Here is a 16,476-nt window from a genome sequence, read left to right on the forward strand (position 1 = left end):
GACTCATACCCATCTCTACTAAAAACTGTGTTGTAATCTTCTGAAAAATACCAGGTGTCCTCCCCGTTCTGTTGTGATCATTCAAAATTGGCCAAATGAATTTCTTCTCCCCAACTCCCACAAAAACTATTTAAAAAGTAAACAGACATCTTGATTGGGAGAGCAAGCATGAGCATTTTAGCCTGAAATATACATTTCAGAAAATAGCAGCTTGATACTATCAGTTTATCTCAATCATAATTACAGCACTGGGCTAACCAGATAGGCAAACATACCAAGTTTGTTCCTCTTTAAGTATGCCTACTTTGCAATTAGACACTGGTGGCTTGTCCGTGCTAGCTGACTCGGGCTCGTGGGTCTCAGGTTAGGGGAATGTTTAATTGCAGTGTAGACATCTGGACTTGGTCTGGAGCCTGGTCTCTAGGACCCTGTGAAGTGTGAGGGTCCCAGAGCTTGGGCTGCAGCTTAAGTGTCTACACCTCTACGCTGGGAGCCCGAGTCAATGGCCCAGTTGCAGGTGTCTAATTCCAATGTAGCCATTGCCTCCATGTAAAATGTCTTGCCCCAAGTGATGTTTGATGTGCATTAAATAGCTCTCCTTAAAACAGCTGCAAGCTCTCAGTCTAAAGTTTCGCTGCTTTTTTTTTTTTTCCCCTTTCCCACCTTACAGGAACCTCTTATAGATCAATTATTTCACTCTATTATAGGAGTATGTGGAAACAAAGCCAAGTACTCAAGTACATTAAGCTATACTATTCACAGGCCTACAGTAGTGCACTGATTTGAAATACCCTTTTTGACCCCTTTCGGGAATTCATCATGTAATAGAGCAGTCCACAGGACATATTTATCTCCTATCTGAAGGCTTCCCTTCTCTCTCCTCCCCAAGGAATTTAGCAATACCTCAGCAAACTTTTACGAGCATTTGCGCAAGCCAACATCCTCTTCCAAATGGTAATGTGACTGGTTGGTAAAGATAGGAATCAAGCACACAGTTCCTGCCTCACATGTCATCCACAACTGTCCCTGAAGGCCCAGATGTGAATTCTTGTTAAAGAGTTAATGAGGCATCAAATGCAGGTATTAGTAATGACCTTCCAGCTGCTATACAGAAGTGAAATGACAGTACACACTGTCCCTTTAAGATAAAGTAGCTCCCCTAGCTCACCTCTGTTCAGCTAACATCTCATTCATTTGTGATTTACTAACACTTAAAAGCTTCAATCAAGAGTGAGGGCCAGCTGTGCTAGGCACTGCTCATACACAGCAAGCCACAGTCATGAAAAGGAACAGTCTCATAGAGCTTACATTCTAAATACACAAGACAAGGAATGGAAGAGAGATGAAGTGACTTGCTCAGGGGTTGAGAGCAGCTCAATGGCAGGAATGGGGAAAAAGCACCTGTCGAGTCCCAGCTCACTGTCCTCTCCACTGGATCACTCTGCCTCTAGCACTAGATTGTTAAAGTATGCTTACACATAGTTTCATAATCATCTTCTTCGGCTATCCTTCAGTGCGAGGATGTCGTCTGCCAAGGGGGCTCATTGGTGAGTTTAAGTGGCTTAGGACCCCAATTCTTGCCCTGCAGATTTTCCCACAGAAGTGACAGGTGTAATCTTGGAGGAGACAAAGTTGTTGGCTGGAGTGTTATGTCCTTTCTTTCCTCCTTTGTCGTTCTGTCTCATGAGCATGTCTGTTCTCCTCCAAGTGAGCTGTGGCTTGGTGTATGGTGGGGCACCACTGTGTTGTGTTCCGCACCGAGTCCTCCCAGTTTGTTGAGTTGATGCCTCCCTTTTTAAGATGTACTTTCAGTACGTCTTTGAAACACTTCTGCTGCCCTCCACGAGCCCTTCTTCCCGACTTAACTGAGAGAAGAGTACTTGCTTTGGGAGGCGAGTGTCAGGCATATGTGCATAGTGGCCAGCCCAGCGGAGTTTGTATTTCATGACCTGTGCTTCTATACTGCTGATGTTGGCTGCAGAGAGAATGCTGATGTGCTGGCACAGCACATCCTGTATTCAATTTCTGTGTCAACGTCGACATAACATAGAGTGCATTGGAAAGTAAGGAGAAATTTCAGTCCAGCTTTCTACATGTCAGATCTTGTCACACTCTTTGGGTATGAGGAAAATAAGAGTCAGTGTTTTCAATGTATTTATACTACGGGCTTAGGTCAAGTTACGATCTGGGGACACCATTTTCCACTCAGACCCACACAGCAGTTCTGGACTCCAAATTTCTTCTACTTCTACAAAACTCTGTCTGCCAGTTCCTGTTATGTGCCCATAGGAAGAGTGGAATTTACAACAATTAATATAAAGATGGTCTTCAAAATGAGTAATGCCAGAAGACCAGGAGATTAACAATTAAGGTTCATATCTTTGTCCAACCTCTACCTGTAGGTCAGAGACTGCTATACAGATGGCACTGAATGTGGGGGTATTTCCAGTGCAGGCCTCAGACCACCACTCTTCCTACATACCAGTTGGTGAACCACCCACCCACTACGTAGGGGTGTAACACACTGGAGCTGTGAGCCAGTGTTAGCTCTCTGCCTCAGCAAGGGAGGGCTTTGCAGGAGATTAAACACTGACAGCTCGATGCCACACAACTCTGTCTTCCTCACCACCAAACTCCTTAAGGCTCTCCCAGCCCAAATCTTGCTTGGCAGGTAATAATCAGTGAACTCCATCTCCCAAGCTCCTCAGAGATGTTTCTCTGCAATGCATAGCCCCTATTGCTGAACAATTACAGAACATATTAAGTACACTGCTCTTTTAAAGAGTCGGTACACTACAGCTTATTAACATAACCGGGGTAATACACCCTTCGCTTCAAGCAAAGTACTGTGTTTGTTTGTAATCAAAATAAAACTAGTTTATTCATAAAAGAGCATAAGTTAAGTGGTACCAAGTAGAAGGAATAAAGATAGAAACGGTTACCAATAAACAAAAGTAAAAATATGCATTCTAATGGCGAACACCTATCTTAACAAGCTACAGTTTTTGTTCAAGGTAGTTTTCTAACCAATCTTCCTTTTCCAGCAACAGCTAGCTAACTCTCAGCAAGGATCCCCACAGAGTCCAAGGCACTAGTTTTCTTTGTCTCCTCGGGTGAAGGAAAAGCCAAAGTCTTTTTTTATGGTGTTCTTATATCTCAAGGTCTGCCTTTGTTTCAAGGGTCAAAATGATCCCCTGGAGTTTAGTATCCTGTCTCTCTTGAAGGGGGTGGGGCATGACTCCATCTTGATTAAGGGGCCCTGGTGTGTTCTAATGTCATGCTTCCTGCTTCAATTTTACAACATAAAATTATTCTCTTCTGGCAATCACCAATAAAAATGACACACTGACTTTGGCGAGACTTGGTTTGAGGTGTTGGCCTCTTTCCTTTATCTCGAGAAAACCTCTTTATCAACTCCCCCTGGTCATAGACTTTGAAGAATATCAGTGAATATCCATAATTCCACACACAGGATTGTCGTACACGTTTCACAATGTTATTGACAAGTGTGTTAGTTTTCAAATCATAGAATATCAGGGTTTGAAGGGACCTCAGGAGGTCCTCTAGTCCAACCCCCTGCTCAAAGCAGGACCAATCCCCAATTAAATCATCCCAGCCAGGGATTTGTCAAGCCTGACCTTAAAAACTTCTAAGGAAGGAGATTCTACCACCTCCCTAGGTAACGCATTCCAGTGTTTCACCACCCTCTTAGTGAAAAAGTTTTTCCTAATATCCAACCTAAACCTCCCCCACTGCAACTTGAGACCATTACTCCTTGTCCTGTCCTCTTCTACCACTGAGAATAATCTAGAACCATCCTCTGTGGAACCACCTCTCAGGTAGTTGAAAGCAGCTATCAAATCCCCCCTCATTCTTCTCTTCTGCAGACTAAACAATCCCAGTTCCCTCAGCCTCTCCTCATAAGTCATGTGTTCCAGACCCCTAATCATTTTTGTTGCCCTTCGCTGGACTCCCTCCAATTTATCCACATCCTTCTTGTAGTGTGGGGCCCAAAACTGGACACAGTACTCCAGATGAGGCCCCACCAATGTCGAATAGAGGGAGATGATCACGTCCCTCGATCTGCTCGCTATGCCCCTACTTATACATCCCAAAATGCCATTGGCCTTCTTGGCAACAAGGGCACACTGCTGACTCATATCCAGCTTCTCGTCCACTGTCACCCCTAGGTCCTTTTCCGCAGAACTGCTGCCTAGCCATTCGGTCCCTAGTCTGTAGCTGTGCATTGGGTTCTTCTGTCCTAAGTGCAGGACCCTGCACTTATCCTTATTGAGCCTCATCAGATTTCTTTTGGCCCAATCCTCCAATTTGTCTAGGTCCCTCTGTATCCTATCCCTGCCCTCCAGCATATCTACCACTCCTCCCAGTTTAGTATCATCTGCAAATTTGCTGAGAGTGCAATCCACACCATCCTCCAGATCATTTATGAAGATATTGAACAAAACTGGCCCCAGGACCGACCCCTGGGGCACTCCACTTGACACCGGCTGCCAACTAGACATGGAGCCATTGATCACTACCCGTTGAGCCCGACAATCTAGCCAGCTTTCTACCCACCTTATAGTGCATTCATCCAGCCCATACTTCTTTAACTTGCTGACAAGAATACTGTGGGAGACCGTGTCAAAAGCTTTGCTAAAGTCAAGAAACAATACATCCACTGCTTTCCCTTCATCCACAGAACCAGTAATCTCATCATAGAAGGCGATTAGATTAGTCAGGCATGACCTTCCCTTGGTGAATCCATGCTGACTGTTCCTGATCACTTTCCTCTTATGTATGTGCTTCAGGATTGATTCTTTGAGGACATGCTCCATGATTTTTCCGGGGACTGAGGTGAGGCTGACTGGCCTGTAGTTCCCAGGATCCTCCTTCTTCCCTTTTTTAAAGATTAGCACTACATTAGCCTTTTTCCAGTCATCCGGGACTTCCCCCGTTCGCCACGAGTTTTCAAAGAAAATGGCCAATGGCTCTGCAAATGATACCTCAAAATGCATATTTTGTAGAAATAGCATGGCAGTAGTGTGTAGGGGTGTGAACACAGGGCCTCAGACCACACTCTCCCTGCTCTATAGGCTAGAGCAGGGGTAGTCAATAGGTGGACCATGGGCCAAATCCAGACCACCAGACCGCAAAACCTTTTTATTTACTCATCATCATTGTCGTCATTATATATTTAATTATTTTGTATTATTTTCTCTAGAGTCAGGACCTTGACTATCTCTTGACAAAAAATAAATTGATTCCCTCTGGGCTACAGACTCAACCTTCCTGCTATAAAGCATAAAACAACATATCTGGCTTCTTACCTTTCACATACAGTCCAGAGACACCACCACCTCCCCTAATCCTCCATTCTGGTGTGGATCAAGGTACTCAGTCTACTCCATACACCCTCCTGATGTGTTTCAGAGAGCTCACCTTCCAGATTCAGTGCAAGAGATCCACCATTAGCCCATCTATTCTCTGCACAATACAGGCAAATCCTGGAATACCCCACATGCTTCAGTGGAGGCTTTACTTCTTCTTGACAGAATCAAGTATGGCACACATATCAGCCCTGCTTGGCAAGTTCTTTCCATGTCAAGTAGCATGCAATTACCAGCTCCTGTCTGCCCATTCCATTCCCCTTCCCTCAGGTCATATCACCAGGCCATGCAATGTGACCTAAAGGGGGTGGGACACCCCTTGTCTATTGCCTGTTATTTCTGCTCAGATGCAAACACATCAGCAACATAAGGGCCATCAGCAACCACCTCTATACCACTTGTTGACAATCTCAGGGCCTCTTTTCAGCCTAAGGTCCAGTTCCCAAGGATACATGGAACTGCCATTAATCCACCCTTACACCTTCCTAGCTAATGGCTGAATGTACTTGTCAGTTCAGAGCAACTATGCCTGTATTCCCTCCCCATGGTTCAGCAAGGGCACCCACTCTAGGCTCCCAGCTCCTCAGCCATTAGCTCTCTTGGGCAGAAAGCCACATCTCCCTCCTGACCAGAGTTTTTCCAGGCTACACAGCTCCCTGCCTACATTGAGATATGCCTAGCAAGACTGACTACCCAAAAAGACCAGCATCTGCGCTTTGCTTTCTCTTTGAAAGCTTTCAACAATGTAGTTGCCAGCAGCCACAAGTTACCCCACAGCTTTCTCTAAGCAAGCATTTATTCTTAAAATGGAAACATTACAAAGAAAACAGAGACAATAAAAGAACCTACACACAGGCTAATAAGCTCACACAGAGATCAACCGAGCTCCAACACAGCCTCTGGTAGGAGACAGTACTTCAAACCTCTCACCGAGGGATTTTTCTGTGGCTACAAGTTCGTAACAGCCATTGCTCAAAACAAGCACACCCATGAATAGTTTGGGGCACGCCTTCACTGGCAACATTAAAGCACTGCTGCGGCAGCGCTTTAACGTGGCTTGTGTAGTCATGGCACAGCACTAGGAGAAAAAAAAAGCAACAAAAATACCCCACACACCTCCACGAGGGGAGCGACTCCCAGAACTGGTGCACGGTCAATACTGGCACATTACAGTGCTGAAACTTGCAGCACTGTAAAGTGCCAGTGTAGACAAGCCTTTAGTCTTTCCTTTATACTGCTTTGTAACAGGCAATGAGCAGACAAGAGGCCTGTTCCTCAAAGTGTTGCTTCAAAAGCCTGGATTTTTGCATAACCAGGGGTGAGGAATTTGCAGTCACCTCCCACTAGACAGCTCCCAGGAAATCCACTTCACATGAATTGTCCCAAAAGCCCATCCTTGTCTGCCACATCATTCAATACATAACTTTTGCATTTTATACAATGGACTCCAAAGATAAACTTAATTCAATAAGATTTTGCCAGGATATTGCAGGACATTGCTATAACTATCACAGTACTCAGCATACAACTAGAAGCTTCTAGCATAAAACTAGAGACCTTATTCTGGGAATTCAGTCATGCAGGCAGACTTGAGCTTTGTATGACAACAGTACAGATGTCCAGCAGAAATTATGTATTCGTTTAGACTGAGGCTGGGCAGTGACTTGGGGAGGACAGAGCTATGGTTGTCATTGGGACATTAACTATGACTTCATTGAGTTTCTAGCATTCAGGGTATTTATAATATCTTTAGTATTGTTTTGTCAAAGTGTAACATATCCTCAACCTCAACTCTAGTTTAACTAAATCTGTCTGGAAATTAATCTGAAATTTCATATGTGAGTGTGCACGTGTGTTCGTTCACACTTAAAATGGGAACAGCATATTTATCTACGAGCTGGTGTCCGATTTCTGTTTCCACATGAAGGCAATAATCTTTCGTCTCGATCGGATATCAGTATCACAAAAGCAATCAGCACCATATACACAGAATTGAGTTTATGTTCAGACAATAATAAACCATATCCATAGATATGTCAGATATAACACTTCACAGATTAATTATATTGACAACTTGGGAGGAGCAGTGATCAAGCTCTGAAGATGTAGCTGAATTCAGACAATGAAAGCATTTTTCTAAATACAGCTGGGTTAAAATTTCTCTCCCTCTGTCCTTTGTCTGTGTGGAACAAATACCATCAAGAAACGCAAGGCCAGAAAGACCCTTGAGATAAGAAGCCATTACAATTCTGTTCTTTCAAACTCAGTTAGACTATTTAAGTTTGCTCTAAAGCCAGTTTTCCAGTATAGCAGCTTCCACTAAGTACAGGGTACTATAAAGCTACCTTTGCTTGGATAAGACCCCAGGACAACAATAATGGCTGGAAAATGTAATCAGTTTTTGATTATTTTAAAAGCAGCATTAGAAGAAGGTACAGAAAAGACACAGAGCGCAGCAAAACATTTTAACAAGAGCCAGTGTAAAATTCCTTCTGGCTAGAACCCTCCTAGTTTCCCAAAACCCAGGTAAATTTCTTAAGTGGTGACTACCAGAAATTTCCACATTCCTTCGCCCAGCACACTAAAATATATCCATTCCTCAGAATCTCTCCTCAGTACTGCACATTGATTCATGGACTTTGGTTCTAACTACAAAACCACAAAAGGTCCTAGCCATGTATGGAAGAGACTTCTTGTTCAAAACGTAACTTTCCAAGTCATAAATACACAGTATTGAGATTCCAACTAAAAACTGCTTAAATACAGAATAGATACAAGCAGGAAAAATTTAGAAACAGTAATAATCAGGTTCAAGCATGCCCTTCCCTCCCCTAGCACCAGGAACTAAAGGAAACGTTAACTATGTATACCCCACTGTGTTAGTGCGGGAGGGAGAGAATACAAACACAGATACTAATTAAAATTGGCAGTGAGAAGGCAGAAACAACCTACCAGTAGACAGACAGACTGGAAGGAATCTCTTATGCTGTGTTGGCTTTGTAGTTTCCTATTTTAAGTTATGAACACTATCACAGTGGACAAAAAGGATACTTGTAAGACCAACTGCCTACCAGAAAGCAAATGGCCTGCAGAGCTGTTTGTGTTTCAGTTTGTTTTTCCATCCTGAAATAAAGAACTTGTGACCCCAGTGGTGGGGGGAGAGGGAGAGAGAAACAAAAAATTCAGATTTACAAACAGTATAACAGAGGAAATTCAACTTGGCAAGTGTTGCTGTGTTTCCAACAGGTTGTTTTTTTTTAAGGCGTTTTGTTCCCTGCTGCAGCATTCGTCAGAGAAAGGGACAACACAATCCTGAATATCTACATTCAGTTACAGCATGGAGCCTCATCCTGAGGGTCATAAGCAGGTTCAGGGGAGCTAAAGCCATCAACCACCCTCCTTTCCTCATGGGTAGATAAGCAGAGTGGGGAGAGAGTCCAGAAACTTTCCTGTTCACATGAGCATCATGGTATAGTAACCACTGAGTTGAAGATACGAAGTAGTAATAGAAGAGAATGTTATTTGTCACCTGATTTGGGTAAGAGCCCTGTGGAAGACATCGCCAAGGGAGAAACATGGGACAATACACTAATAGCTAGACCAAGCCTGGGCAAACTTTTTGGCCCGAGGGCCACACTGAGGTTGCAAAACTGTATGGAGGGCCGGGTAGGGAAGACTGTGTTTCCCCAAACAGCCTGGCCCCTGCCCCCTATCCGCCCTCTCCCACTTCCTGCTCCCCTCAGATCCCCCGACCCATCCAACCCGCCCTGCTCCTTGTCTTGACTGCCCCCTCCTGGGACCGCCAGCCCCTTGGGACTCCCTGCCCCTATCCAACCCCCCCGTTTCCTGTCCCCTGACTGCCCCAAACCCTATCCACACCCCTATCCCCTGACAGGCCCCCCAGGACTCCCACACCTTTCCAACCACCTCGTTCCCAGGCCCCTCACCCCAGAGCCTCCACCTCATCCAACCACCCCGACAGGCCCCCCGGGACTTCCAAACCTATCCAACTGCCCCCTGCTCCCTGACTGCCCCCTGGGACCCGCTGGCCCCGGCCCCCTTAGCATGCCGCTCAGAGCAGCACGTCTGACAGCTATGCTGCCCGGCCGGAGCCAGCCACGCTGCCTTGCAGGAGCGCACAGCCCCCGCCACCCAGAATGCTGCCCGCATGGTGGTGTGTCTGCGGGGGCCAGGGGACAGCGGGGGAGGGGCCGGGGATTAGCCTCCCCAGTGGGGAGCTCAAGAGCCGGGCAGGACAGTCCTGTGGGCTGGATGTGGCCTGTAGTTTGCCCACCTCTGAACTAGACTCTAGTATGGGTGTACAAGAAGTCTACCTCTCCATTGCAGGTCACGATGCAGTCCTTGTGCTTGGCGGTGCACGTTATTCTCAAAAAGGCAGGGAGAAAGATGGGTGTGTGCCCCACTCTCACCCGCTCCATCCTCCCACACACACACTGCACCAGCCCTGTGAACAGAAACAGTGCACAGGGGAGTATGCCCCACCCCCCTATCCATTCAAGGTGCCCTTCCCTCGGGCACTGGAGAGCACCCGAAGAAATACAGAATTCCTCCTACAGCGTCACATATGGTTACAGCTCTGCATAACCTCCAATGCAGAATTGAGTCCAATTTTTATGTGCTAGTCTTTTGCCACGAACAACCAAGGCCCAGTTCTCCACTCCCTTGTACAACAGCTACACAAGATGCAAAGAGGGTATAAGAACAATGCCATTCTGGTTTGGTAGTGCTTTACACTATTGAATCCACCCTTCAGTCTTTAGAAGATTAAGGGTGGGATTTTCAAAAGCATGCAAATAATTTAGGAGCTCAAGTTTCAGTAACTTTCAAGGGATACGGTGCTCCTAAATCATTTAAGGGTTTTAGAAAACCCCACCCCAAAACCAAATAAGAAAATATATCATTGTATTAGTATGTTTTAACAGTAAAAAAAAAAATAATAATAATTTTTTTTAAAAAAGCAGCTGATCATATAATCGCAAGGCCAAATTCTGCTCAGAGTTATATCAATGTAAAACAAGAGAACCTCCACTGAATTCAATGTCAAGAAAAGCAGAATTTGGCCCAAAGACACTACAGATAGTGAACTGGCTCGCCAGCTTAGCAAGAGCTGCTAACAGATTTATTTCACCCAGAGATGCAGACACTAGATAATTGAGCATGGACTGCACCCACTTTAAAGGCTCATAAAGCAGGGAACTGTGTTTACAATTCAGTCAGAAGTCTGACTGAGCCACAATAGTAAATGGTGGAGACACAGAAGGGCAGATGGAGGACAAGAGTGTGATTACTACAGGCACTATCTTGACGTTGACTGGTAGCAGCCAAAGGCTGCCTGGAATCTGTCAGTAACCCACATTGCCTCAGGCCTATTCCATGGCCCAGGCTTTATGCCCTGCCCGCTGCCATCCCTTACAGAATACACTAATCCTATTGGATATTATCACATCATCATAGAGCAGACCCTCCCAGATCCAGACATGAAGTTCTTTACCTCCTGTGCACAACCTGTCCTAAAACCAGAAACATCCCTCTGAGCATCCACAATCTCCTCCTGCGAGCTGGGAAGTCTCCTCTCCATTACAGGTCCTGGCTTCCTCTTCTGCTCTGCTGTATAAAACAGATGGACCTGGCTGTCTGAAGAGATATAGCTGCCTTCGGTCCCCTACCCTTTTCTGTCTGGCCACTGAATCCTATCATCAAGCACAGGAAAGGGAGGTTGGGAGTGAGTCAGGCTCCTCTTGCATAACCCCAGCCACAGTGCCGGATTCTCCTCTCACACAGCTGCAATGCCATTCACCTTCAGTGGAGGTGCTCCTGATTTACACCATTCTAGTGGGAGCAAAATCAAGGCTATGAGTCCTCTTGAAACCTAGACCAACACTATTGTCAGAATGTCTACAAGTAATCAGCTCTTGGATGAAGAGCAGCTGGCTCAAGATTGAACCAGGCAAGACTGAAGTGATGCTAGTATAAAAGAGGAAACATTTTGAAGAATTAGCTGAAACGTCTCAACCTCTCAAAAGGAATACAGCTTCCATTCATTGAACTGGTGTGAAGCCTCGATCCTGTTTGACACCTCACTAAGCTTGCATGACTAGGTAGCATCAGTATCTTAAACCATACCTTCTTTCACCACCAGCTTGCTAGGACACTTTGTCCCTTCCTCCCAGATGAGGGCCCGGCCACAGCGATCCATTCACTTGTCATCTGCAGGCTGGATTACAATAATTTACTGTATCTGAAGATGTGGCACAGGCTCCAGCTGGTACAGAATTTGGCTTCGCTCCTTCTTCATGAGCATATCAGGCCTGTAACTCAAGTCTTTCTACTAACTGCAGTCAGCTTCTGATGCCAGTTTAAAGCCTTGGTCCTAATACACAAAGCAATTAAGGCGGGGCGGGCAAACTTTTTGGCCTGAGGGCCGTATCTGGTTTCAGAAATTGTATGGAGGGCCGGTTAGGGGAGGCTGTGCCTCCCCAAACAGCAGTAAGCCCCCATCTGACCCCCCCTGCTTCTCACCCCTTACAGACCCCAGGACTCCTACTCCACCCAAAGCCCCTGTTCCTTGACACCCCCCTCCCCTCCGGGACCCCTGCCCAATCCACCCCCACTGCTCTCTGTTCCCTGACTGCCCCTGGACCCTGGAGTTTTTTTGGTCATCCTCTGCAGTGTTCCCATGGGTCACTTGCTGGTTTGAATTAGAGAGAATGGTAGATTCTTTGTCACTTGACGTCTCTAATTTAAGATCAGAGGACTTCAGTAACTCAGCCACAGGTTATGGGCCTACTACAGGAGTGGGTGGGTGAGGTTCTGTTGCCTCCAACGTGCAGGAGTCAGACTAGATGATTAGGATGGTCTCTTCAGCCTTAAAAGTCTGAGTAAATTCTTCCCGCTATATACTCTAAAAGAAGATACTATGACCCTGTATCATCTCAAGGCAATTGGCAGAAGAGGCAGCAGCAAAACCAAATATTTAAAACTGAGCCCCTTTCAGGAGCATATTAGCAAGTTTGTTATTATACAAAGGCTTCCGAGGCGTCTTCACACAAGATCTAAAAAAAATAGGTAAATAAGTCAGTAGAATGGAACAAGTGCCCTAAAAAAAAAAAAAATCCAAAATTTTGAAATCGATTCCATTTTGCAAGTTTAAACAAAACTATACAAACAAAACAAAATGTGAATTTTAAAATCAAAAGCATTCTAATTTTTCATTTACAAAACATGGTTTTCAGTAAGTGAAGAATTCTGATAATTATTTTGATCAGAAGGATCACAAAAATGTTTTTTTATGAAAAACTTTAAAAAAAAGAAAGCATATTTTAAATAGGGCTATTTTTCAAATTAAAAAAAAAACAAAAACAAAACACCTGTTAGAAAAATTTCACCCAGCTCTACTAAAATCCTTATGAAGAAGGTATGTGTGCGCAACTGTAAATAATGAACAAACAGACTATCTAGGGGAAGTCCTAGCAGGAAAATGAATTCTGCTTGTATCAGTAAACCAGGGACATGCTTTGAAAGCCAGTGGAACCTTGCCATAAATTCAGTAGGGCCAGGATTTCAGCAAAAGTCATACAAATGAGACCCATATCAGGGTATTTTACTTCCTTCTTTCCTTTCATTGTTGAGTCTGGTATTTGCACATAGTCCTCCTTCTGCCCCTTTGCCACCAGCAGGGATGCACAGTACTATCATCAGCACAGTAAGCAGTTTGGGGAAAGGGGAGTAAATTGCTGTCACTATCCGATCTCAAAAAGAAAAGGAGGAATTATGGCACCTTAGAGACTATCTTTATCTGAGCTTAAGCTTTCGTGAGCTACAGCTCACTTCACTGGATGCCTGTAGTGGACCGTAGCTCACGAAAGCTTATGCTCAAATAAATTGGTTAGTCTCTAAGGTGCCACAAGTACTCCTTGTCTTTTTGCGAATACAGACTAACATGGCTGCTACTCTAAAACCTATCAGATCTCAGCCTTTGCTAACAGAACCATATTCCTAACCTCTCAAGCCATTAATTTTGGTAAATGACTCCTAAACCAAATAATATTTTGGGGTTTCACAGCTACTGGACATCACAGACAACTGCCTATTTTTCTTCTCATTGTTAAGCCAATGTCAGTGAAAACCCTTCTGTTAAAGGGAGAGTACAGAGACCCGAGGCTACAATAGTGACTGCGGGGCAACTCTACTGGTGCTTCCTGGACTGTCAGGGAGAACCCTGGGCAAAGCCCAATTATTCAGATTCTCTGTGCGGGTTCTTATTTGGACCAAAGTAAGGGTGAGTTTCAGCAAAGAGTTTCTTCGCCATCCCCCAATCCCTTGGCTTCTTAGTTTCAGAAGGCATTATGAATATTTGCCTATCACCTTTAAAAAAAAATAAATAAAAATAAAAGGTGAACAGACGTTATCTGCTTCATGGCCCACATACCAATAATGGATAGGTGGGGAGGAGAACATTTGGTTAAAAAAATTTAAATGCATCTTTTAGGTCCCCTATGACCAGGCCTCACTAGCTCCAGATCAGTGAGGTATTAGGCCATGCATTATGTTTGGTGATGACCACAGAGCTCAGCTCCACGCGGGATTGGGGAGTATTATCTAGTGAAGGTTACTTTTTCACTCTCAGGTGTAATATTACTATGATTGCAACACATTTTAAAAAAGCCTACCCAGGTTTTTTCTAAGTTAAATTTACATTATCTGAAGAACAGAGTTTAGATATTTTAATTAGTATAAGAAGGAACCAAAGTCAACAAGAGTTCTGGTTGTGTGTGTTTTAAACAAGTTAACATTTAAATTGCTACCATCCCAAGTTAGGGGATGTGCTCTGTTCTGTCATACTTCCATTTGGGAAAGACCTCATATTCCCCCTATTCTGACAGTGATTAAATCAACACCTCTTTCCCCCAGTTCACTACCTTTGTTCTCAATAGAAAGGTCAGATCTCATCACTTTGCTGATTTGTCATTAAGTTTATGTAATGCAGTGTTTCATGACTAATACCAATATGTGACTGGATTGTTTATCTAGCGGGAACACAAGGCAACTTAGAACATTATGTATTACAGTGGTTATGACACATACAACTTTGCAATTTGGCCATAAAGCTTTGTGCAATATGGAAAAATCCACTGTAGCATTGCTATAAGTGCATCTCTTTAAATCTAATGCATAAGACAAAGAGCTATGGCAAATAATGTACCATGCTCTACCATTTACCATCTTTCTTAGAAGGATTAAATCCAAATGTAAACATTCATTAATAAAATTACTGTTCTACTAAGAATGGATCTCAAAGACAACTAATCAGTTATATAAATTACGGGCCAGTTCATTCCTTGGGTCCATGATAGGCTTTTGTTCATTTCTGGTAAGTGTCGTTTAAATTACTAAAATGATAAAACCTCCCAGAATACTAACAAAGGCACTGTAGTATATTTTGTAAAAATAATGAAGTCTTTGTAATATGATCTCATTGCAGCTGCCAGCTATTAAATCTCTGCTGAAAAGTGGGACAAGATTATTTGATTAGCTTTGGAGAAAGTTACTGGGTGTATGAATTAATAACATGAGAATTTCTTCGAGGTAAATTGTAATAGAATTCACACAGCATAAAGGAGAACATGTAGTTGCTCTGCCCACACAAGCAGAGCAGGGCTCTACCTGTAACTCAGAGTACTTTACACTGCAGCTCCAGCTGTAATTCTCAGCTTGGGTGGATAGACATATGCTAGCTTTGATCGAAGTAGCGTGCTGAAATTAGCAGTGTAACCACAGTGGCAGGACTGGTTGCCTTGAGTCCAATCTCACCCAAGACCCTGGGTAGATATTGCACGGCTAGTCCATCCACTGCCCATGCCACCGTGGCTGCATTTCTGTTTTTAGCATGTTTGCTCAATCAAAGCTAGCATGTGTATGTCCACCCAAGCTGGACACTATACCTTCAGCTGCAGCATAACAAGGGCCCTACCAAATTTATGGTCATGAAAAGCGCGTTGCGGACCGTGAAATCTGGTCTTTTGAATGCTTTTACCCTATACTACACGTCACAGGGGGAGACCAGCATTTCTCAAAGTGGGGGTTCTGACTCAAAAGGAGGTTGCGGGGGGGGGGTTATTTTAGGGAGGCTGCAGTATTGCCACCCTTACTTCTGCACTGCCTTCAGGCTGGGTGGCTGGAGCGTGGCGGCTGGTGGCAGTACATCACTAATACCATACCACGCCATCTTTACCTCTGCGCTGCTGCTGGCTGCGGCTCTGCTGTCAGAGCTGGGCTCCCGGCCACCAGTCACCGCTCTCCAACTGCCCAGCTCTGAACGCAACATTGCAGCCAGCAACAGAGCAGAAGTAAGGGTAGCAGTACCGCAACCCCTGGCGACCCCCCTCCCCCTTGCCCGCCCGCACCCTCTCCTTTTTGGGTCAGAACCCCTACAATTATAACACTGAAATTTCAGATTTAAAGATATCCGAAAAAAAATGAAAATTATTTTTAAAAACTTATGACTGTGATATTGACCAAAATGGGCCATGAATTTGGTAAGGCCCTAAGCCTAACCTTTCCCTTTTAATCCCTACTGCTTACTTGCTCCATGGGGGAAAGTAAGCCATGACTTTCGTGGCTCATCTCGCTTCCTGTGCATGCCTGCCTATCCACCTGCACAAGAGGAGAAGGAAGTCATGTTCTCCCCACCACACCATTTCCCTTCACACGGGTAGCAAGTATAAGGATGTAAGAGGGCTCCTTACACCTCTAACAGGACACTGGGCGTTGGCACACATACATACACCTCAGCATGCTTTGAGCTGTAGTCACAGGGCACATGATTAGGAGCGAGCATGCATGTGACTGACAGTAAGCTTTCTGTTGATAAAAGCCAGGAAAGGGTGACCTCAGGGGAAGGATGCATCTTCTCCCTGCCAAGTTTATGCAAAGTAGAAAAGTCTGTTACACAACTGTGCATGTTACTTTCTGCCTTTTCCATCTCTGTTATTAATAAAGCACACCCTGTGAAAGGGGACGTGAAACTGAACCTGAGGATTTAGGCTGTCACAGCAGCCTGTCTGTT

At 44.6% G+C, this 16,476-nt stretch overlaps 1 protein-coding gene across 6 annotated transcripts in view; it reads right to left on the reverse strand.

The window, feature by feature from the left end:
• Nucleotides 1–16,476, reverse strand: part of AGPAT4 (1-acylglycerol-3-phosphate O-acyltransferase 4) — a 155,069-nt gene that overhangs the window by 75,982 nt on the left and 62,611 nt on the right. The window contains exon 1 of one of the 6 annotated variants that reach the window (XR_012158121.2): nt 8,343–8,422. The exons of the other annotated variants lie outside the window; for them this stretch is intronic. The gene's annotated coding sequence lies outside the window, so the exon portion shown is untranslated. Of the gene's footprint in view, nt 1–8,342; nt 8,423–16,476 lie in introns of those variants that run through there. 6 annotated transcript variants of the gene reach the window in all.

The sequence above is a fragment of the Lepidochelys kempii genome, chromosome 3 (assembly GCF_965140285.1).
Source record: "Lepidochelys kempii isolate rLepKem1 chromosome 3, rLepKem1.hap1, whole genome shotgun sequence".
Classification (NCBI taxonomy): Eukaryota; Metazoa; Chordata; order Testudines; family Cheloniidae; genus Lepidochelys; species Lepidochelys kempii.